The sequence below is a fragment of the Puma concolor genome, chromosome E2 (assembly GCF_028749965.1).
Source record: "Puma concolor isolate L17-30 chromosome E2, mPumCon1.1.hap2, whole genome shotgun sequence".
Classification (NCBI taxonomy): domain Eukaryota; kingdom Metazoa; phylum Chordata; class Mammalia; order Carnivora; family Felidae; genus Puma; species Puma concolor.
Genome location: NC_141681.1, coordinates 16266096 through 16288917, shown reverse-complemented (window position 1 = coordinate 16288917; position 22822 = coordinate 16266096). Strand labels below are relative to the sequence as shown.

The following is a 22822-nucleotide window of genomic DNA, read 5'->3' as shown; positions in this document are numbered from 1 at the left end:
AAATTAGAGACAAATATACTCCTGAAGGTCTGAACAATTTTCCTTACCTGATATATTATGGAAAAATTCAGAATTTACCAGTCTTCTTTCAGTCAGCTACATTTTACACTGACCTGCACTTTGGACTGAAAGGGAAAAAAAAAAGATTAACTGTTGCCAATGAAAAATTTAAAATAATAATCAGAAACCGGACAAACTGAAGTTAAAAATATACAATGGTTACAATAAAGATAAATATTTATTTAATCAAAGTAGAAGTTGTGTTTGGACTGTAGGAATGTTTCATCCTTCCCTTAAAAAAAAAAAAAAACCAAGAAAGAAAAAAGCCAGTCTTTGCAGGCTCCTGGAGAGTTCCCATTGTCCAGGGCTATCGAGAGCCCAGAATGGCATTAACCTCACAAAAGACACATTGTGCAGGGGACAAAAAAAAGCCCCTTCTTCTACAATAACTTTTAGCTTTTTTATTTTTAGAAAATGACAAAGGTTTTGCAAGCACTGACTGGTGAAACCTGTAGCAAGGCAGGCTGGGCTTGGCTTTATTGATCAACTGTCCCGCATGGAAAAGCAGCCAGGAAAAGTTTGAATGGCAATCCAGATTTGGCTCATAGAGAGGAAACCCCCGATTTTTCTAAATGTATTTTCTTTTTTTCTCTCTAAATAAAACAGCATTATTCCCAGAGTGAATTCACAAGGATTAGATGAGGTAACCCTGCAAAATCCTAAACCGGTTTTCTCCCCCTAGTCTTCACTAAGAACCTGCATGCTCTTAAGAGCATTGGAAAATCTCTCAAAATGAAGAATTCCTTTCTAATCAAATAGATTTCCCGATTAATTCCCAAATTCTTTCTAAAATAAATAATCCAGCGAGGCTGGGAAAAAAATCTTTTTTCTAAGAAAAATAAGTTTTGGTGCGCGCTGTCTACCTGATGTTACAGGGTTCACTTCTAAAGCCTTCAGAGACATAAATGTTGTTTTTGCATTTGTTTGCAGATCACTTAAAGTGCAAATTGCATTTTATTTTATTCCAGACATTGTAATTTCAGTGGTACTAGTTCATATTTAGAACTTACATAAATACATACTTGTCATTAAAAAAAATCTATTGCATTAGCAGTGACGCTAGGCTAGGATTTGAAAGAGGGGGTAGAGAAAGAGAGAGAGAGAGGGAGAGAGTGGGAGAGAGACTGAGACTCTTGTTCTTCCTGCATTTGTTTGCTTCCTTTTTGGAGGTACCGTACACCCGCCTAAGTGATGGCTTTGATGTACTGGGAATCGGTACAGTAGCAGGGTCCCTGGCTGCTGTCTTTGATTCCAGGGATCTCCTTTGGGCTCTGGTGGGATGTACTGCTCCTAGTCTTTATCTGAAATCCATCCTCTCATTTCAAGCCCTTTGGCTTCAAGACTCTGCTCCAAACTCTTGGAGGAAGCTGTAAGACTTTTTTTTTTTTTTTTTTTTTTTGGCATTAGGGAAGGGGTATGTAATTTCCCCCCTTTCTCCGCTCTAGACCTTTCCTCGCTATTTAAATATATTGGCTTTCTTTCTAACGAATTTAGTCTGAAATTATTTTTCACTGCCTTTATTACATCCCTGCTTTTGATGGCAAAATAGCTTCCTGTGTTTTGAAAACATCTGCTTTCCAGGTTTTACACGAGAAAATTGATTTTACTTTTCTCTTAGGTCCAGAAAGGTAGAAAGTTGACTTGTTTCCAAGTGCAACTTTTCCTTTTCTTGTCTTTCCTTAAGTTACCCCCCTTTCAGTTCTGTTTCACTTTCCCCCTTCTATTCCTTCTAATCATCACTCCTGCTTCCCTTCTTCTTCTAAAGAACCAGAGAAGATTGATGGCATCTTATTTCAGAAGACAAAATTAACATATCATATATATATTTTTGTCTAGTCTATGGTACGTGCTAAAGTTTTCTCCATATTTTCTTTATTTGTCTTCTGATTTGGGGGAGGTAATTTTCCTCCCTTAAAAAAAATCTCAGATTTGCAATTTAAAGTGGCCTCTATTTTGTCTCTGCTGCTTCTCTGCCTTTCACTTAAATCTTTGCTTTAAGCTGTCCCACTCCATTATTAACCCCCCCCCCGCTCCCCTCCTCTTTGAAGATGCTCTCTTCCTATTTAATTTAAACACTGCTGCATTTGCCAAAAAAAAAAAAAAGAAAGAAAGAAAAAGAAAGGGAAGAGGGAAAAAAATAAGAAACAAAAAAAAAAAGAATGAAAAAAAAAGGAAAGAAAAAAATCTTTAAAAAAATCTTAGCCAGGTTCCTATTGTTGCTTCTCTGCATTTCACTTCTCGGTGTATGTGTGTGTGTGCGTGTGTGTCGTGTGTGTGTGTGTGTGTGTGTGTGCGTGTGTGTATGTGTTTTTAATACATGCATAAACTTTTGGTGCCTCTCTCCCTCTTCCTGGGCTCTTCTCCCATCCTCTCTTCCTGCTCTCCTTGCCCTGCTCATCACTTTCCCCCGGTTTTTTTTTTTCCTCCCTTCCTCCCCTCTGCCTCCCTCCACCTCCCCCTTTTCTTTTTTGCTGAATCTTATTGATCCAGAAGGTGGCTAATTAGCCCTTCCCGTCGTGCCTGGGTAATGAAGCACATGCGCACTGAATTAATCACAGCCATTTTTTGCAGGAAACTAATTAGCAGAATAAAGATCCAAAGACTTTTTTTTCTTTTCACTCATCAGCTCCCACTTCCAGCGCGTCCCCTCCGACCGCTGCAGCCGCCGCCGCCGCCGCCTCCTCCTCCTCCTCCTCCCGGCCGCAGCCGCCGCCGCCACCGCCTGCTTTGCATCCCAATTACAGCCTAGAGCCGCTGCCGCCGCCGCCGCCGCTTCTCCTCCGTGGCCCCTGCCCGCTCCGGGGGCTGTAAACTCCCCGCCAACCATGCTGCTCGGCGGCAGCGGCGGCGGCGGCTCCGGCTCCCCGGCTGCGGCCGCCTCCCGCCCCGGGCTCCGCCGAGCGCGCTCCAGCTCCGCCGCCGCCGCCGCCGCCGCCGCCAGCAGCGCGTCCTCCGCCGCCGCCGACCCCCGCCAGCCGCCGCTGCTGCCTTGATGGGCTCCGCGGCCCGAGCGCCTCTTTTCGGGATTAAAAGCGCCGCCAGCTCCCGCCGCCGCCGCCGCCGCCAGCAGCGCCGCTGCAGCCGCCGCCGCCGGAGAAGCAACCGCGTAAGTGGCAACTTTTCCCTCTTTTTTTTTTTCCCGCCGCCGCCGCCGCCGCCGCCTGCTCCTCCTCCTCCTCCCGCCGCCACCGCCCGGACGCGGGGCTCCTCGGGGCGCCCGGGCTGCTTTGCATGGGGCTCGTCCTGCCCCCTCCCGGCTCCCGCGCCCGGCCGCCGCCGCCCGCGCTCCCCGCGCCCGCGCCCTGCTCGCTCGCTGCGTCCCGCTCGCCTTCCCCCTGCGCCAAACTTTCTCTTTCTCTTCTTCTTCCTCCTCCTCCCGCCGCCGCCGCCGCCGCCGCCGAGCCCGGGCCGCCCCCTCCTCCCCGGCCCCCGCGCCGCAGCCGCCGGCCGCCAGCGACCCCCGGGAGGGTGGAGGCGCCCGGGGCGAGGCCCGCGCGCCGAGTTTGGAGGCGCCGCGGGGCAGGGCCGGCCGGGGCGCGGGGCCGAGGGCGGGAGGGCGGCCGGGGTCCGGGCGCCGAGACAAAGGCGGCGGCCGGAGGGGGGGGGGGGTCCGTGGTGCCGAGCGCCCCCGCCCCCGCCGCCCCCGGCCCCCAACTTTGCCCCACCCCGAGAGGCGCCGGGGCCCCGGGCTGAGCCACCGCGCGGAGCGCGCACCCGGCCCCGAGCAGTCGCCGCGGCTGCTGCTGCCGCCGCCACCGCTGGCCGGCCGGGCGGCCGCCTTCCTCGCCGGGGCTCGACTTGCGGGGGATGTGGCCGCCCGGCGGGAGCCCCGGGTCGGAGAGGGGGCAAGGGGGCGAGGCGGCCGCCCGACCCCGTACCTGCGCGCTCTCCGCCCTGCCCCACTGGCAGCGCCGCGAGCGCCCAGAGGGGGCTCTGCCCTGGACACTAGGGGCTCCCGGGGACTCGGGGCTGCGCCGCCGGCCAGGACTACATCTAGCCTGGCCGGCCTCTCTTTGACCAGCTGAGTTGAGAGACATCGGAGTGTTCCTTTTTTATTTTTTTTCTCTTCCTTTCTTTTCTTTTCTTTTCTTTTCTTTTCTTTTCTTTTCTCACGAATCTGGGATTGTTTACGTTCCATTCTTTGCTCTCACCCCTAGTCCTGCTTCACTCTTTTCCATTAATGTATTTTCGTGTACGTCTTTTTGCATATCTCTTGGAGAGTAGATGTGAGTGTATTTTATGCAGTGTATTTAAATTGTGTATGGACTCGTGGATTTCTTGTGGAGCTATTACATTAAAAAATACATTTTACTTTACAAATTAATCTGTTGCTCAAAATCTGAGTTTTGTAGAATGTTGTGCAATTCCTTCGACTGTGGCAAATTCTTTGATTACAAGTGCTTTCAAAAATCACCCACTCTTAACTTTTTCCCCTTGTTGCTTCCAAGTAAGGCAAATATGACAATCTTTATTGGTCTCAATTATTGAAACTTGATCTAAGGACTATATGGAAGAAGGAGGCTGATTGCCTTTTTCTGGCCTCCAGTTCTAGTGACTTTTAAAAGGGGGTTTGTTAAGCACCTTTGAAGAATATAACATACGGTGATCGCTTAGCTATAATGCAAATTGCAGAGCATAAATTTACTTTGGAATTAAAGGAAAAAAGACCCAAGCCCTTTCAGTGGGGACACTTGAGGATTTATTATTTTTTAAAAAAATTACTTTTTTCTCCCTACTTTGGGAGAATGGCTAGTTACAGACCAACTTATTTGGAGGTCTTCAGAAAGAGGCTTGGGAAACGGAGAGGGGAGATTGATCACAATCTGCATAATCAATAGGGCAGCGTGCTGCAATCGTGTACCTACATTTACTGTAAATTTCTACAATATCTGCAGCGTGGGTGCTCCACTGCCTTGGTTGGCTCCTCAGAGCAGGTTTAGAGGCAGTACAAACAATTTAGTGTCAGCCCTCCGGAACAATATAGGGGAAGTCCAGTCGATAGTGGCTCATTTAAAAACTCTTTCATTTTGCTGTACATTTTTGAGGGGAAAATCTGTTTACATATGTGGGTTTCAGGTACTGAACCCCCAAGGTGTAGGTATCCTGTAGGTTGAGGGGAGTGGAAAGTATTGGTGGGGGAGTAGGGGGTGGGTATTCGATCATTGAATTATCACCTTGGGGGCCCTCTTCTCATCGTATAATGTTGGGTATCTTTAGTGCAAATAATTCAGGAATATGAATACAGTAGAGAGTAATACACCAGAGATTGAAGCAGTGTCAAAAGTAAGAATTGCTGTGTGTGCATTTGAGAGAGAGAGAGAGAATACAGACTCTTATAGTCAGGCTTGAAAGCTTGGTGGTAGGTAAATCCATATTTGGAGATGATTTTGAAATAGTCTAGCAAATGGTGCACGAACAGGATTTCGTAAAAAGTGTACATGGAGTCAGTTTTGAAAGGATTGTGGTTTGGGGAGATGAGGTGTAGGCAGGAAAACCCACTCTAGGCCTGCAGCCTTCTTCTGTCTGAGTATCCCTCCCTTCCCCCTCCCTGAGTTTTAGTTTTTAATTACTTAATGCTGAAACGCACAGGGCTTATATAAATATTTGCAAATGCTCTTTCCTATTGATTTCTCTGAATAAACTGCCCTGCTCAGGTCCAGAGAGGAGGCAATTCAGATCTGTGGACTTTTTAAACATATAAAGTCTCTGGAGGAGTGTTCGCCTGTGCATGCATGTGTTTATGGGTAGAGTTATAGATATGAAGATTTTGGGGGGCTTTAGGGAGAGTTCAGGCTGTGGTTAGTGTTAACTGAGAAAGCTGGGCTGGAGCTGGCCCCATGGCCTGGCATTCCTGACAGATGTGCGTGTGTGTGTGTGTGTGTGTGTGTGTGTGTGTGTGTGTGTGTGTATGTGTGTGTGTAAGTACATAGTGCGTGGGTGTCTACACTGGGGAAGTCTGAATGTGGATGCACTTATACTCCCCCAGCCCCCCCCTCCCCATTACATGCGGAGAGTTTTCCAGGGCTCGGTGACTGCCTTCTCCTCAGGGTCACATTGAGTTCGAATCTGACCCAAGGTGCAGGAATCCTGCAATGGGGAAATAAAAGAATATACAGAATGGGGTCAGGTCAGCTGCTCAGAGGCCAAAACCCCTACAGCTGCTTTGATTTTATTTTTTTATGTATATTTTAGGCTCCTCCTGCCAGGTTACAAATTGTGCCTCCCCCTCTCAGGTGTTTGCTCTGTAGCTTAAAGGCACCAGAGCCTATTCCTGGGTTGCTGTCTGCTCCCAGCAAGAACAGAAACCCCACAACACCGAATCCAAAACAAAACAAGAAGGGGGGCGTGAGGGGGGGGGGGCAAGAAGAAAAACCCTATTGAGTTCAGGCAAATAAGGTTGGGTCTCCAGATCCGATTACAGAGCTGCTTTGAATATGCAAGACAGCACACAAGACCAGTCATTCCAGTTACAACAAACTATTAAAAAAGATAGAGAGAGAGAGAGAGAAAGAAAAGAAAAGGCATGTTTAGGTCATAATTTGTTAGTACAAGGAAAAGAATCCCACATAAAGCTCCCCTTTCCCCCCCCTCCCTTTGCTGGCTTCACATAGAATTCACTCACCCTTTTCCGATTCGTCTACTATATAGGTTCTTTTATTAAAATCTTTTGGGTTTAGGAAGATCGCTGCAAGCAACACATTTTCTGTATTTTTTTTTCTCTTTATCTTCGAGGAGAGTTGGCAGGGGTTCTGTGGTTTGCAGTTACACAATATGTTATCATGTTTTTAATCACTAAATCATTGCAGTGGTTATAGATTTACAGTCTTGGGGTATTACAGAGAGGAGCAACGGCGGCTATATATATGCTTTTAAATTACACCAATGTAAACTGCGTGCAGCAGCTGCGAATATGGTTGGCCGACCTCAGCACCCCCCCACCCCCCCCAAGCATCTTAGTACTTTTCCCTCTGTGATTTTTTTTTTTTTTTGTATTGTTTGGCTTTCGTAAAGTAAGCTATCCCCCACTCCTGTATTCCTTGTCTTTCAGCCTCCCCCAATTTTCACTGCAGGCTTCTAACCCCAGATAGGCTAGAATTCAAACTCTTTGAAATATACTTTGGATCACAGATTATAATAATAGCAATAATAATAAAAAGAGTGGATTTCCTAAGAAATCCTCTTGGTTTCCATACCGACCTCCTGTGTAGGGATGGAGAGCTGATCGGGAGACAGGGGTGGGAGAGAGAGGGAAGGGAAGGCGGGCTTGGAGCTGCTTGCCTGCCTGGAACCTCCAGTGTCCTGTCACTGCGAGCCCACTTTCAGCTTCTGTTTTTCATATTATTATGTAACAGAATCCTTGGCAGCATTAAAAATTCAGTATTACAAGCTGATTGTAATGCTGCCTCATTAGACAGCACTGTCTGGCCTTGTATTAAGTGAAACACAGAGCATGGCTTTTAGATTATAAACACCAATAAATATTAAGGATCAGCAGAGGGGGGAACTAGTCAGCTGGGTTTTTGGCCCCTTCTGGTTTTCTATCTCCTCCCATCTTCTTTCCTTCATCCCCCTTCCTCCTCCCTTTCCTCCCTCCCCCTTTGGTAACTGTCATCTGTTTTCTTGGGATGCTGATGTGTCGACCCTGGTGACATTTTAGGAGGGCTTTTTATAGAGTTATCTCGTATACACAAAAGGTTTGGAAGTTTGTTTTGTTTTGATCTGCAATAAACAGGCCCTTCACTTTGCTGATGTCATTTCCGTTCATATTTGAGTTGTTTATTGTGTTTCTTCGCAGGGCCCTCTCATCCCTACCCCCACCTCGCTTTTTCAGCCAGAGCCTGCGACTGCCTGGGGAAGGGGGGGACGCGTTCCTAAGCTGCCAGGTCTGGGTTCAAAGGCTGAGGGTTGCGTGTCACTGCCTCGTCCTAGGGTTCGCCCGCTGGGGAAGATGTTTCCAGCTTAGAATCTGGTTAAACACTCCGACATCCACTTGCCCTGGTATTTCCATGGCATGCAGTGATTCATCCCAGCTTCCTTTCTTTGAAGTGCCCCCCCTCCCCACACCCACACACCTTGTCTCTGTCTTTAATACATCCTTATTGTCCACTTCTCCATGCACCCCCCCCCCAAAAAAAAACACCAACCTTGTAGTGATGACTTTGATTCAGTCGCAAATCTGAAGCTGGCATTAGTGACTTCATGCTGTGAAAAAAGAAAATGTTTTCAGGCGCTGCCCCACAGCCTCCCGACCATCACCTAGCCCTGATCAGTCTTTTTTTTCCCCTTTTGCGTTTATTTTTCTGCTCCCTGCCTTTTTGTAGACATAAAGGCAGTTCTGGTGTTACTAAAAACGGCCACAATGTCCAGTGTCTCTTATTTCCATGTGATCTACAATTGGAATCCCCCCTCCTCCCCCCCCCCAAAAAAAAGTAGGGTGGGGAAAGGAAGGAGGGAAAACTTTGTAGGTCCCTAAGGCTTTCCTCTAATAGGATGATGGGTTTTAGGTTTAAAAAAATATTATTGTTTTGTTCTTTTAGGTTTAGAAATAATAAGGGTAGAGGGAAAAGCAGTCATTAGGAAGTTCACTGAGCTGCTTTCCAACTAAGACGGGTGAAAAATGAACCTGCATTGACACTTGGCTCCATGTGAAAGCCCCAGTAACCTCTCCCCCCTTCCGTGGCCCTGGCCTTTTGTTCCTGGAGAACGGAGCTAAGGTGCTTTTTCTCCCAGACCAAAGGCAGCAGGCAAGGAGTCCCCTTGTGTGCGCATCGCCTTTAGATGGCCTTCTCATGGTTATTGTCAATGCAGACTCCTGCAAACAATTGCTCCAGGGAGACACAAAAGCAAAAACATTTGTCCTATTTTTTTAACCTCTTTGTTTTAGATTTTTTTTTATCCATTCTTTAAATTTCACAGTTTCTATTTGTCTGCAGAGAGACAATCGAAACAGCATGAAGCACATTTTACCGTAGGCCTCGCTGACGATTGGAACAGCCTCAATAGAAATCCAGATTCTAAAACACTGGCTGACTTGGAGGATATGTGAAATTTCAGCCCGGGCTCTTAAGTCAGATTAGCACAGATTGCAGACAAAAACGCACTAAAATGGCAAGATAAGAAAATGGGACTCTAGAATCATTTGGGGGGGGGGGGGCGGGGGAGTGTGAACAGGGTTCTCTTTTGTTTATCCCTTAGTGTCCTGCCCCAAGAAGTGGTTGCTTCATAGGAAGGAATGGCCAACCCAAATGAAATTCTTCACTGAAACAAAAATCTGATCTTGGTTTGTGTGCTCCTGGCATATTGTTTAATTGATTGTTTTAACACATGTGTAGGGAAGCTTTTGGTACATACTACGGAATTGAGGCTGTGCTGAGATTTTGTGGTTTTTATTTTTTCAAACTCCAATTTATAGAAAGAGACCTTATTTCCTCCCCCTTCCCTTTCCTCTCCTGTTTCCCTTTTCCTTTCTTCTCCCTCCAACCTGCTTCCCTCCAAGAATTCAGTGGTTTGTATCAGAGTGCAAAGGGATGAGTCCAACAGTGGGAATGGCCCCTGAAAAAATAGGAGTCCACCTCGTTTTCCTAGCCCCCAAACAAAGCACTTCTCTACCGTAATGTATGGACCCTGATTGCGATGCTGTCCTTAAGCATCTGTCTGCCTTTTCATTAAAATTCTCAATTTCAAGGTTTAGAAACACAAATGTAAGAATCCCCTTGGGTATAAAAGTCTTGCATGGCAAATTCTCTTTGCCCTTTTAGAAATAATATTTTTGTTAACAAAAAAAAGGGAAGAAAGAGAGCAAGCACTTCACCTAATGCTTTAAAGCTGTTGTAAGGCAAGTCTTTTATTTTTGGCTTTCTTAAAACTTGGGCTTTATAACTTAAAATTAATTTGGAAAAGCTCCTTCCAATCACGGTTTTTAAAACATGGTTACTCGTTTGTGTCTTTCTTATGTGTGTGTTTGACAGATGTAGGGTCTTAGTTGGGCGGGGTGGGTAAGTTAACTAGATAATGTTCCACCCCTGATTTGGGGGTAAAAATTTAATCTCTGGAATTAGCATTGTAGCGATAGTTGGAGGCCTTGAGGTACGTGTCAGAGAAATGTGAATCAAATTATCTGTGTAGGCCTTGGCACGCCAGCCTCCCGTGGTTATGAAGGTGAGTGTGGCTGTTCTGAGGAAAGCCTGCATTCTCTGTCACACCCAGGAGGGCCTGGTCACCTGGTGGGTACCAGGCCCCTGAATATAACTGCCTAGAAACGATGGGGTGAATTCAGGGCATGGGGTGCAATTTAACTTCAAATATTCTATTGTTTGTTTCAGGGATTTTTGTTTTTGCCCTCTCCTGGCTTTTTCTTTGTTAAAACCTCAAGGTTATTGAAGCAGTAATTTTAAAATCAGTGTGTCTCTATATTTTAATAAAAATACAGGGATCTGGAAAAATACACAAATCTCCCCTAAGTCCAGTATGCTGTGAAAATAGAGGCTAGGTTTAGCTGGAAGTCAGAATGCTGACATTCACTGTGTCTTAGCTCAGAGATCATATTTACTTTCGCTGAAGTGTATGTGGAGACAGGGAGAGAGGGAGAGAGAGAGAGAAAGAGGCAAGCCAGTTTGGCTCAGTTGGGATCACTGTAATTTACCAGCCAGCTAAGTGTTAGGGGGCTGGCCTCTGGCTTGGAGAGTGGGTAAGGGGAGGAGTGGGGAAGAGGTTAGCATTCCCTGATTTATTTTTAAATATTTATCCTTTTGGCTGTTGCCAATTACGGTTTGCAGATGAGATGAGACTAGTTACAGAGAACTGCCTTTTCTAAGAGCGGGTTTATTTGTCAGCAGTGTCCAAGAGCCATGAGAGTGCCAGATTGTCTCTGCTGGGTAGGTTAACTACAGATACCTGCCCTCAGAAGAGCCAGGGCCTTTCGGAGCCAGAGGACTGAGTTTGCAACCTGTCTTTCAGGGAAACAGTTGATTCCATAGACAAGTGCAAAAGTTTCAGACTCCCTCTGAAGAGGTATTGTTTTGTTAATGATGAAAATCAGTTCTGGTGGAGGTAATGCCCCCAGCTTTTTTGGTAACCCTTTATCTTGATGCTCCAGAGGCCCTAGATTCCCTGCCTGTGGACTAACCTGTTACAATTTTGCCTGTAACAAAGGCAAGCTTGACCAGCTCTTACCATGTTAGTAGCTGGTGCTGGATTAAGATAAAGGAAAGGGACCCAGGGTTACTCCCAGTTCCACTTGTCAGGCCTCTGAGGTGCAGGAGGGCACATTGCCCCGTGTGCCCCTTGGGATGCTGGTAGTGTCCTGCAGATCCCCCCAGGGCCTTCTGCCCAGCACCTCCACATCCTTCCAGATTACTTTATAGCTGGTTCTTCGGCATTCTCGCTTTTCTTTTATTGAAGATATTTATCTGTCGGCCCACCAGGTTCATGATGTCACCAGATTATGAGGTCGTCCCCTGTTAATAAAAGTTAAGATAAAGGAGCAAAATTAGATTTTCGGGGAGTGTAAACATTTTCTTACTGTCTTTAGCTCACGGGCTCCGGGTTGCTCCCAGGTAGGACATAGGGGCCTGGAGTCCTTGTGTTCCTGGAGACATTTCCAGAGACATCTCTGTGTTGTGAGTGCCACATTACTTGCGTTATTGCTAGCATCATCATCTTCATGTATTATTCATAGTCACTTTTTCAATTAAATTATTAATTGGTTTTCTTTAAGGTGTTCTCAACTCATGTGGCTAATATAAATAATAGTGTGTTTTGAAAACACCACCTGTTCTTGGGGCTTAAGTCAGGTGGTCTGGCAACAGCTCGGCTATGATCATATCCCGGTTTGCAAAATCATCCTCCACTTTCCTTTTTTGCTCTCCAGCACCCTCCCCCCCCCCACCCCCATACTCTCTCATGTGTGACAGAATTTGGCCTGTGCTCTCCTTTGTCCCTAATCGGACATGATTCCCTAGAGGCAGTCTTTTCTCCCAGGGCCCTGGCAGACAAAAAAAAAAATTTTTTTTGGAGTCTTTTTTTCTGGACTAAAATGTAAAATGTAGAGGGGGGGTTGTCTGTCCCCAACAGGTTGGCTATTTACGTTAATTTGAACTCAAATTACGTTGTGTAAAATGCCTTGTGCGTGGAGACCTGATAGTTTCAATCAGCCGAGCATCCTCTTCCTCCTGCATCAGTGTGCTTAATGCTAATACAATTCCATACATACAGCTCTTTGCCTCCTGAGCTTATTATATTTCTCACACTTGCATGGTTCATTATTGTGCAGTCGGGGAAAGGACTCTTAAGGTTGTGGGGCCAGCCTGGGTGGGTGGCTTTCAGAAAGGGAAAAATAGGTGCCCTTCTGTGCTGGGGGAATCAGGAATTAAATCAGACTGAGCGTGGGATTCTGACAGGGAGGACGGTGACTTCCGGTGAGATTTCTCTGGTGCTGCCTTTGCATATGAGAATGGCGAAGGCGAACCTGGGGAGAAAAGTGTCCAGCGGTTGCTCTGACCAACTGGGGTGTCCCCATTAAATTTGACCTGGCAGTTGAATCTCCCTGTGAAGGGCATGATGTATGCCTTATCTGAAATTATGTGTGTGTGTGTGTGTGTGTGTGTGTGTGTGTGTGTGTGTGTTTTTTAAGGCAAGTCTTGTAAAAAGACTGTAAGCTTAATTGCAAGCTGTGACTTCTTTTCTTGACCCCCCCCCCCCTTCTTTCTTTCTCTCCCATGAAAAACTCTATCCTTCAACTCTCAATGGAGATCAGGGGATGTTTTTCTAAGTTTCTGCAGCTGAAAAACAGAAGTGCCCTGTAAAGCAGTTAATAGGATGGGTGTGTGTTTCAAATAAATTCCTGTCCACATTGGCTAATGTCCCCATGCTAGAGTGGCCTGGCTGTGACGTGGATGGGGCCCAGAGACCCATGGCTCCGGTTCTGAGGCCTCAGGCTCTCTTTTGTGGCCGAGGGCGCGCCCCTTTCTTCTCGCCCGATTCTAGGCCGGCCCCTGACTTTTGATGAGAGAGAGGGGTCAGCGCCTGGGAAGGACCGGGCTTTGTTCCCGCCGGGCCCGTTCCCGAGGCGGCGCAGGCCCAGCCGCCCAGGGCTCCCGTCCCAGGCGCGCGGCCCGGCCTGCCCAGAAGCCAGTACCCGGAGCGCGACCGAGCGCTCGGGCCTCGCGCGCCCGGGCGTCCCCGTGTCCCCGCGGGCGCGGCCGCCGCCGAGTACCCGGCCTGCGCCCGGCACGACTGTAGATGTCAGGCTTTGCCCGGGGAGCCGAGCGGCGGCGGGGCTGTGAGTTTCAAATTAACCTTCCGCTTTGTTGCTGTGTAATGTGGATCCCCGAAGGCCCCCCGCCCCGCCCGCCCCCCTTCCCCGGGCGGTGAGCCTGCAAACTGCGAGTTGAGCTTCATTTACATAAAGCGATTCCGGGCGGGCGGTGAGCCGGCGGCGGGCAGGCCGGGGACCCGGACGCGAGCGCCGCGCCCCGTGGGTGAATCCCCGCCGCGCGCCCGGGGGACCCTCCCTCCCGGGGAGGGGCGACCGCCAGCCCCCGCCGCCACCATGCGCCCCCCTGCCCTGCCTGCGGCCCCCCTGCACCTAGACAGAGCCACCTCGGAGTCCCGGGGGCGGCGGGAGGTGGGGAGAATGCCGCCTGGGGTGGGTAAGTTCGGGGCTCCGGTGCCGCTGGAATTTCCCATTGTCGAGCGCGCCGCGGCCCCCGGACCTGCGAGTGCCTCCTCCCTCCGGAGGTGTGCGGAGCCTTTGTGTGCCAGGTGAGTGGAGCCTCCCTCCCCAGCCCGCCAGCCGCCCGGTTCGCACCGCCGGCCTAGAGCGGCAGGCAGGTGCTGCAAGTCTTGGCTGAACTTCCCATTCTCATGGGGCATGTGGGGGAAGGGCAGGCTGGATGCACTTGAACTCGTAGATTCCAACTGGAACCTACCTGGCGTGCGAGTGTCTAAATTCTGCTGGGTACAGAGTGAAGCCCTTCCTCCTTCCATCTTTCCTCCTCTCTCTCCCTCCCTTCTTCCCTCCTTATTTTGCTTTTGGGTTAGTTCCTGCCTTCTGAATACTTGCGGTACTAGTGTCATTTAAAAGTTTGGGTTCCTCCGCCTTAAAATGCGCCCTTTTCAGGCACAAGAGAAGTCACTGGTCAGTTTGAAACAACGTGAAGAATGTGCTTATTGTGGAGTAATTAAAGGAAGAATGAGAGGTTTGGAGCTGGAAGGCACCTTTGGGGATCCACTTGCCCACCCTCTAATTTTAGTTTGTTCGCACTCTGGAAAAACATTTCCGTGGGGGAGAGGGGTGGAGGAGAGGGAGAGCTGTGATGTTTGTCCTGTTAAAGGAGAAAGATTGCCCAAGTTAGGTCAATAGCAGGGAAAAAAAAAAAGTAATCATTGTAGACTAATAGAGGGAAAAGAACTTTCTGGAAAATAGTCTTTTCAGCTTTGGACATACCTGTGTTATAAGAATGGTAAAACACCTGGAGGGCAAAGACCATCACTCGTGCCTGGTGTATTATAGGAGTGCATTGCCTGGCTTAGTAGTGCACAGTATATAAACTGGTTTAAATGAAACACATGAGCAGGTGAATCCAGGAGGGTCCTCACTGCTCCCACCCCCTGTTTGTGTCATTTAACAGGCCTGGAAGACTCTGAAAGCCACTGACAGATAAGCTCAGAGAGATTAGACAGCCCCACTTGGGCACTAGGAGAAGGCCTCCCCACCCCCCGGTGGGGGGGGGGCTGGGGCCTGCTTCGTGGAATCTGTCAAGGCAAAGCAAGAAAAACAAACTTAAGCCTTGAAGGTAGATAGTGGGAAAGTTACACGTCATCTTATTTCATCCCATGCTTTGAGATCCTTGGAGACAAGTCACTAAATAAATAGAGTATAATTTAAAGCTTGCTCCTGCTAGCTGGGGAACTTTGTTTCTTTGCCATCAAGCAGCAGGTGCGAGTTTGCAGAGTTAGCCCCTCGAGTCCCCTCATTCCTAAATTCAGGAGGTGTCAAACCTTCATGTTCTTTTAATGGCTGTGGTTTCTGGATAGGTTTCAAGGGGAAACCCTAAAAATCATGAGTTCCAGGAGGCTGGGCTGGAGAAGGAAGCCCAAGTGCTGGGGCAGAGACTGCATTTGAGAGGAAAACAGACACCTTCCAAGGTAACCTGATTGAGAGAGGCCAAGGCTAGACCGTGGCCTGTTCCTAGTTTTCAGAACAGCTGCTGGCGGCCTGATATTCTGAATCCTTCTTTTTACCCAACCCAAACATGAAAAGCAGTTAGGGGACAGAGGTAGGATATGTGGGAAGTCAGGAGCCCACTGTTCTAAATAATTGAAGGGTTTCAGGAAATGAGTCATTGGAGAGAGAGAGGTACATACCTGGATGTTTGTGCACCTGTATTTTTGTGCATTCTATTTTGCAGAGACCCCAAAAGCCCCATTTCAGAGGGTATATGGCTATGAAGGCCAAGAGAAACTTTTCCTGTCTCCCGTCCTTAAATTACAGGACTAAGGAGATTGTCTGCACTTCGTTTCTAGCATGTGTTCAGAGAGCGTGTGAGTGCCTCTCAGAATGGGCTGGGGTCACACTTTGCTCTTTTATTTAATTGCCCGAGTGTTATTTAACAACACGGGGCAGAGGCAGAAGCAAGCACTTTTACACTTTAAAATCAGCCCTTTTGGAATCACAAGGAATTAAATGACTTGGAGACCTTCTGTCTTTATGACATGGGTCACCTCCCTCTCCCAGCTCTCTTTTGAAATGGCTGCACTTTCTGTGGGATAGAGCTGCTGTTTTCCAGTTCTCCTGAAAACAGTTTTGATGGACAGGGAACTATTGAGAAACGCATGGTAACTCTTCCAAAATAAAAAAAAAAAAAAATCTGAGCTGCTTCCCCAACCACCTGAAACTTTAATTTTGGTTTCTTCCCTTCCGTCTTTTATTTGCACAAATGAATACTCAGGGAGGGTGGAAAGGACCCAAATAAAACAGCACTCTCAGCAGGCCTCTGTTTGGCTCGTCCCAACAGGACAGTGAAGTGCCTTCCTTCTTGCTGCTTTGGGATTGGATTTAACTGCCGTGTAACCTCCGTGCCAATGGACTGCCCAGTGGCAAGGAGCTAAAATAAGCGAGATTTCAGTTTTCATCATTATGACTTTAAATGATGATTACTAGACACTCCCAGGACAGGCCTGGCTCACCTTGGATGACCCACAGGTTGTTAGTTCATTAGAATAAATCTGTGATTGCAGAATACTAGCAAAGTATTACCTGGGGCTGGTGATGATTTAGCTTGGTTCTTTCAGTTCTGGTCACGAGCGGTATCCATGGAGCGTGTCCTTATTGTTGCTGTGTGCTGTTGGACAGCAGTGGAGCCTTTTTTTTTTTTTTTTTTTTTTTTTTTTTGTGCGCTTCTTAAATGTTAATGTGAGATATCTTGGAAATACTAGAAGGACCAAAACAGACCCTTACCTAAGAAATTCCTTGTATTGTAGATTTGCAACAGCCTCATTAACACGAACACATGAATATTTAGGTGACGAAGCAGCATTTTGTAAAAGTGTAGGTAGCTGCTCTATCCCTAGAAGGGAAAGTGACTTGTTACACCCACTTTTTAGAGTATCCAGTTTGCTTCTTAACCTGAAAGGTTTAGCTTTATCTTACAGGGGAGACAACAGTGACAGTGATTCTGGCCTAAAGACACTTGGAAGCTTCGTCTCACACTTGCCAGTATTACAGGGATAATGCACCTGACTCTGTACCCTCCACAAGAACAGTATGTGCTGTGGTTCATACTCTCATTTGTTACTAGAGTGGTTGCTCACTCTTAGCCCCTGTTTCTGTAATGCTTGGGCCTGTTGGCCTACTCTGGTTCCCAAGGCTGGTCTAATTAACCAGGATGGGGGCGGTACCATTGAAAACACAACAGGAAGGCAGATTCCATTACAGTGAACTTCATAGGGGTATCCACATGCTCTGGTATGAGAATTTGGTTGTGATAGTGATTGCTAGAAATCACAGCCCAGCTCAGAACCAACATCCTGGGCCTGGGGATGCAGCTTCTAAAAGCTACAGTCAAGGAAATCGGGACCCAGTTTTAATCGAATCCAGACAAGGGAATGCCTTTGCAGGAGCTAGTCTCAATCAGATTTTAAAGGGTGCCTTTTCTGTCCAAAGCACAGCGTCCTGAGTCCATAGGCCGCTCAAATTGAGAAATATACAGAAGCTAAGATTGAGTCAGATTGCCCTGAGAGAGGAAGTGTGGCAAAAATCTTGGCTCATTGGCAAACCTCTGACAAAGTTCAGATTAAGGAGAAAAACTACAAAATCAACAACTGTCAGCTTTCTTTTCTATGTGATTTAAAGTTGGCTCCCGGATTGTCAGATTGTCGCTTTGCACATGTTCGAAGAGAGCCATCGGATGTTAGAGGGTCCCCTCCCCCAACGTGGTAAATGACTCCTGTATGGACAGGAGCTGGGGAATTGACAGCAGCTTTGCGTTTCACAAGCAGTGAGACAACGCCAATGTTTTGTGTGTGTGTGTGTGTGTGTGTGTGTGTGTGTGTGTGTGTGTGTGTGTGTTTTCCCTGGTTTTCATTCTTTGGGGCAGGGGATAGGATGGTGAGGACGAGGCAGTGAGTGGTCTAGCAGTGATGGGTGTGTTTCTAGAGAGTTCTTTGCCCAAGGAAGGTGCCTTTGATTCTTATTTGTAACTTTTAAAGGTGATTTTTTTTTTTTTTTCCCGTTGATGTTTCTTCCCCTCTTTGACTGTTAATTGCTTGGAGTTTCTTGCTTTTGCAAGGATATGGGTGTGAATAAAAATGGGAAAAGAGAGTTTGCTAGGTGACAAATTTGGCTTCATTTCAGAGTAAGACTTCTGTTTTGTTGGTTTTAACCTCAGACAGGGCCTCTTAGCAAAATGCCTGGGCTTAATCTGCCTTTTGGGTGAGCCCTTCTCCCTTCCCACGGGAGGGCCATCACACAGTCATGTCAACACGGGGATTAATGCATAGGGGTTTTGGTGCGACCTTCCAGAGAGGCCTTTAGCCGGCCTCCTGTGTCCTGGGAGTGGGGGATGGGGGGCTTTAGGTGGTTCAGTTGCTCATGCTTTGAATTTTGTGCCATCTCCAAAGTGTTTCCATCCTCTTCTCTCCCTGAAGTGGGACTGAGGCTTCTGTAGAAGGGAGGAGTCCGGTGGGCTCCCCTCACACCCCCTGCTCTCTTTGGGTGTTGCTGGTTTGGGACCGAGGGCATCAAAACCCCTTTGCAGACCACTCTTTGTGAAGATGGGGAGGGGCCGGCATCCCTCTCCCCATCTCTTCTGCTAATCACATAATGGCCTTAAAGGCTTTCTGAAATGATTATCTTGTCTTTAATTTTAAGTGGCTCTTTTGGGGCAACATTTGGGAGTTCATGGAGTATCTTCAGTCATCTGTAGGGAGACTCTGAACTGGGAAAACTGGCTCTGTTGGGCTCTGTGAAAAGACAGCGGAATTTTCATCTGCTGCCGATTTCACGCACTGTCCTGAAAGTGATTTTGGCCACAAACCTTTGATCTGGGAGTGAGACAGCCCCCACCTCCTGCTTCTGGAGGCAGGAGTTGGTGACTGCTCAGACCTCCCTGCTCTGTGTATGTGAGAAAGTGTGTGTGTGTGTGTGTGTGTGTGTGTGTGTGTGTGTGTGAGCAGTAGCTAAAGAGAAGGGCCGAGTAGTGGGATGATTGGGGCCTAAGGCATGGTGAGGGCTTGTAGACTGGGAAGGAACAATGTATAGACTTCCTGAGGGGTAAGAAGTGTGGAACAACTTGGAGATTTTGGTGGGTGGGGGTGGGGGTGGGGGAAGTGGACAAAAAACAATTTTGCTGGTTTCTTGGTTGTGCCCAATTTCATCCACGAATGTGGCTGGAGAAAAATGTTTCTGAGTGTGTTGGTTGTGCTAGGTTTTGAGTGAGAGCTGTAGCCTGTACGTGTGTCTGTTGCGGGCTGTGCGTTTCAGTACGAAACTTCCGGGTGACAGGCAGCTGTACACCTTCTCACTTGAATCTCCTCAGTGGAGAAGCTGGAGCCAGATTAGCTCAGGGAAGAAAAGACCAAGGGGCTTAATTTGATATTTGATTTCAGCCCTGCAGCCCCCGCCCCCTCCCAAAGTCATATAAGTGCCTGTTCAAATATGGAAGTCTCCCTTCAGTGTATAAAAAAGCGCTTTTCAAAAGAGTTTTGACTCCCGTAAGCCTATAAAAAGTACATATGTGTAGACGTGAACTAACTTGCTTCCCACGCTTACGGTCTCTGAGTGGCCCGTTTTGGACAACTTTCTCTTCCTGACGTTTGTGTCCAGTGAAAATGTGCTAAAAAACACGTGTGTGCTTTTTTTCTCCTTCTCAGCAACTTTTCTTTCTTCTTCTTTTCCTTTTAAACCGTTTTTCTTAACTGCTCAAGAAACAATGCAAGCCTCTTCCACCATTTCAGACCCTGCTTCCTAAAATGCTCTTTGGCTCAGGGCCTTGGTTCTTAATGTACATTTGGCTTGTAGGGGGAGTGGTTTTTGCTTTCCTTGTAACAGCTATGTATTTCTCTGTGGAACATCTGCATCCTTGCTAAAGCGTCAAGTCAACTTTTGGACACTCCAGAAGCCTGGATTCAGTGTGTATTAGGAGGTTGATCTCACTGTAGAAGTGACTGTTTTTAAAATATCACCTCTGTCCTGCCAGATTCTTGAACGGTGTCACTTTTATATTTGATACATAATTATTGCCAGGGGACAGGCATTGATAGAGACTGCCCGTCTGTATACCTGACTGTAAACACACTTGTTACCTGGGCCTACCTGGCTTTTAAAATGTAGCTCCAGGCAGAGGATGGCAGTAGTGAAAATAACAGGGGTTTCCCGCCCCCACCCCCCACGTTTTCAGAGGGGGGTGGTTGAGGCTGGTTTTTCCTCCGAAACTATGAAACCCAAAGGTAGAGGGGTGTTTAGGGAAAGCGGAGAGTCATACATTTTGGGAAAGGACAGTCAGTTAATTTTGCCCTTGCTGGGAAAGCTGTAGCAGTTATCTAGACAGTGGAGAAATTGGCTGATACAGACTCCAGAGTGTCTGCTTGGAGGGAGGCGCACTCTTCCTCACTGGTTGAGAGAATTCTAAAATGAAACCGGGGAGAGGTCAGTTTAGGATAAGAGAGTGGCTTAGGAACCAGCCCTTAAAATGGGGGTTCTGTTCACACTCAGTGTTGTGGGAGAAGCAGAGATGAAGCAAATGAGCCTGCTCTTTGGGAAGCTGGCTCTTGTTCATCTGTCTCCTTGAGCCTGGACCCCTCTGCTGGGGTCATAGACTGGGGGGGCCCAGTTCTGGTCTGGCACCTCTCTGTGACTGGACCAATCAGGTAACCTCTCTGAGCCTTGCCTCCTTCACCTACCGCCTTACCTGTAGAATGGGCACGATACACACTTCACATTTATAGTGGGAATTCAATTCAATAAAAACAGGCTTCACAGCGCTTAGCCTGTTGCGTAGCCTCCCCACAAACGATAGTTCCCATCCCCACGTCCTCTTCCTTTGTATTTCTTTTGTTGCTGCTGCTGGCCTCTGCTACCTTTTGTTTCCCAGCACCCTGGAAGAAATAAACTCAAAGGTCCAGCATTCCTTCGGGCGCTCCCCTTATGGGCTGGGAATAAGGCCAACTCTTTTTGACATCGTGCAACTAACTGCATTTAGGAGTGAAATAGACATAGTGTCCTCATCCTCCCCAGCCCTCCCCTCACGGGCCCCCCCCACCCTGCCCCCTGAAGCTGGCAGGCGGCCTTCTAAGTGAGCAGCCCACTCAATGACCCACCTAGAGAGGCCTTCCCGGGCTGGCTTGTATATGCTAATAGGCCTGACTTGTCCTGGCTTGTTTGTAGTGATTTGTGGAGGCATTTATATGCAAATACTATCAACTTGCTGAGTTAATTATCATGTGCCGAGCCCCCACCCCCCCCTTCCTGCTATGCCTCCCAGCCTGGCTCTGCAAAAGGGGCTGTTCTCATTCATCCCTGCGCTCTTCCTGTCTCGGCCTCTGCTGTCCTTTGCCCTGTCCCCTTCCTGTCCCTGCAGACCTGATCACAGCTCTTTGCTGCCCTGTCGCCCATCCCTGGAACCTCTGTAGCCAAGGGTGGGCATGTAAGTGGCTGGCCCAGTTGGAATCCTCCATGAATGGTGTCACTTTGCATGCAGGGCAGTCTGGTTTACATTGCTCAGAGCTATATTTTTATTATTTTTTTTAAAGTTTGTTTATTTTGAGAGGGACAGAGACAGTATGAGTGGCAGAAGGGCGGAGAGAGAAAGGGGGAGAGAATCCCAAGCAGGCTCCGTGCTGTGAGCTCAGAGCCCGACATGAGGCTCAAACCCACGAAACCGTGAGACCATGACCTGAGCGAAAAACCAAGAGTCGGACGCTTAACCGGCTGAGCCACCAGGCGCCCCCTGCTCTGAACTTTAAACCCCATTTTTACCTACTAGCTTGAAAAACAGACCTACCCAGACCTATCAACTCTTGACCCACAGTCCTCAGTCTGGTGAGACAGTGACTGTTGTTTTAGCATTATTATTATTATTTTCATTTGCCCACATTGTTGATACCACTGAATCTTGTTACCACTTCCGAGCCTCCAGAGAAACCATTTTGTGAAGGGGTGCCCCTCCAGCCCCCTATCCCTGGAAATCTGAGTATTTTGAGAGAGACAGAGTTGACCTCTGTCAGCTTGAGATGACCTCAGTTGTGGTTCCTTCCTGCTTGTATGTGGGCAGTGTTGACACTTGGGGTTGGCTCATTCTTTACTGGGTGAGCTGGGGGGTGTCCCTGACTTCTCTCCACTGGTGTTATACCCATCCCAACCCCTAAAACAAAAGTGTCTCCAGGAATTGCCCACTGTCGCCTGGGAAGGCAGAATCACCCCAGGTTGAGAACCACTGGGACAGAGATTGCATTCATTTCTCTTAGATAAAAAGATGGCGGATTCTGGCTTCTTCCTCCAAGGCAGACATGTTGACCAGCCTCTGAGCTTGGACTTTGACTCGGTGGATGTCAGATGTTGCCATTTGCTTAATTTTATGGTCTTCTCAGCATTTAAAAATTAAGACCCTTTCTTTTTAGGGCATGGTAATGGGCTCGTGTTTGAGGCTTTGTCATTTTCACCCTGTAGAGATAGAACTCAAGACCCACAGGTAGTTGTACATTTTCTAGTAGTCGCATTAAGAAAAAGTAAAAAGGGGTGCCTGGGTGGCTTAGTTGGTTAAGCTTCTGACTATGGCTCAGGTCTTGATCTCACGGTTTGTGAGTTTGAGCCCCTCATCAGGCTCTGTGCTGACAGCTCAGAGCCTGGAACGTGGTTTGGATTCTGTGTCTCCCCTTCTCTCTACCCCTTTCCTGCTTGCGCTCTGTCTCTCTCTTGCTCACTCTCAAAGATAAATAAACACTAAAAAAAAACAAAAAAAAGTAAAACAAAGAAAAAGTAAAAAGAAGCAGATGGAATTAAGTTTAAAATATATTTTGTGCGATGCACAATATCGCCATGACCTTCTTGTTTCAGCAGTTGGGACTCGCCATATGTTCAGTGCTCAAGAGGGAGTCCTATGTGGCTGGTGGCTACCCTGTTGGACAGCTCATCTTTGGCAGGATTCTGGTGGTGGCTACCATATTGGACAGCTCAGCAATATCTAGGATGATTGCAGCCCTTTTCAGCCCTGAAATAAAGCCATTTTCTACTGAGTCTGGGAGAAAGTTTTTTTTTTCTTAAAAA

At 47.7% G+C, this 22822-nt stretch overlaps 1 protein-coding gene across 1 annotated transcript in view; it reads left to right on the top strand.

Annotated features, from left to right (window-relative positions):
• Positions 1 to 22822, top strand: part of ZFHX3 (zinc finger homeobox 3) — a 417139-nt gene that overhangs the window by 162184 nt on the left and 232133 nt on the right. The window contains 1 exon segment of the mRNA XM_086689030.1: positions 2687 to 3166. The gene's annotated coding sequence lies outside the window, so the exon portion shown is untranslated.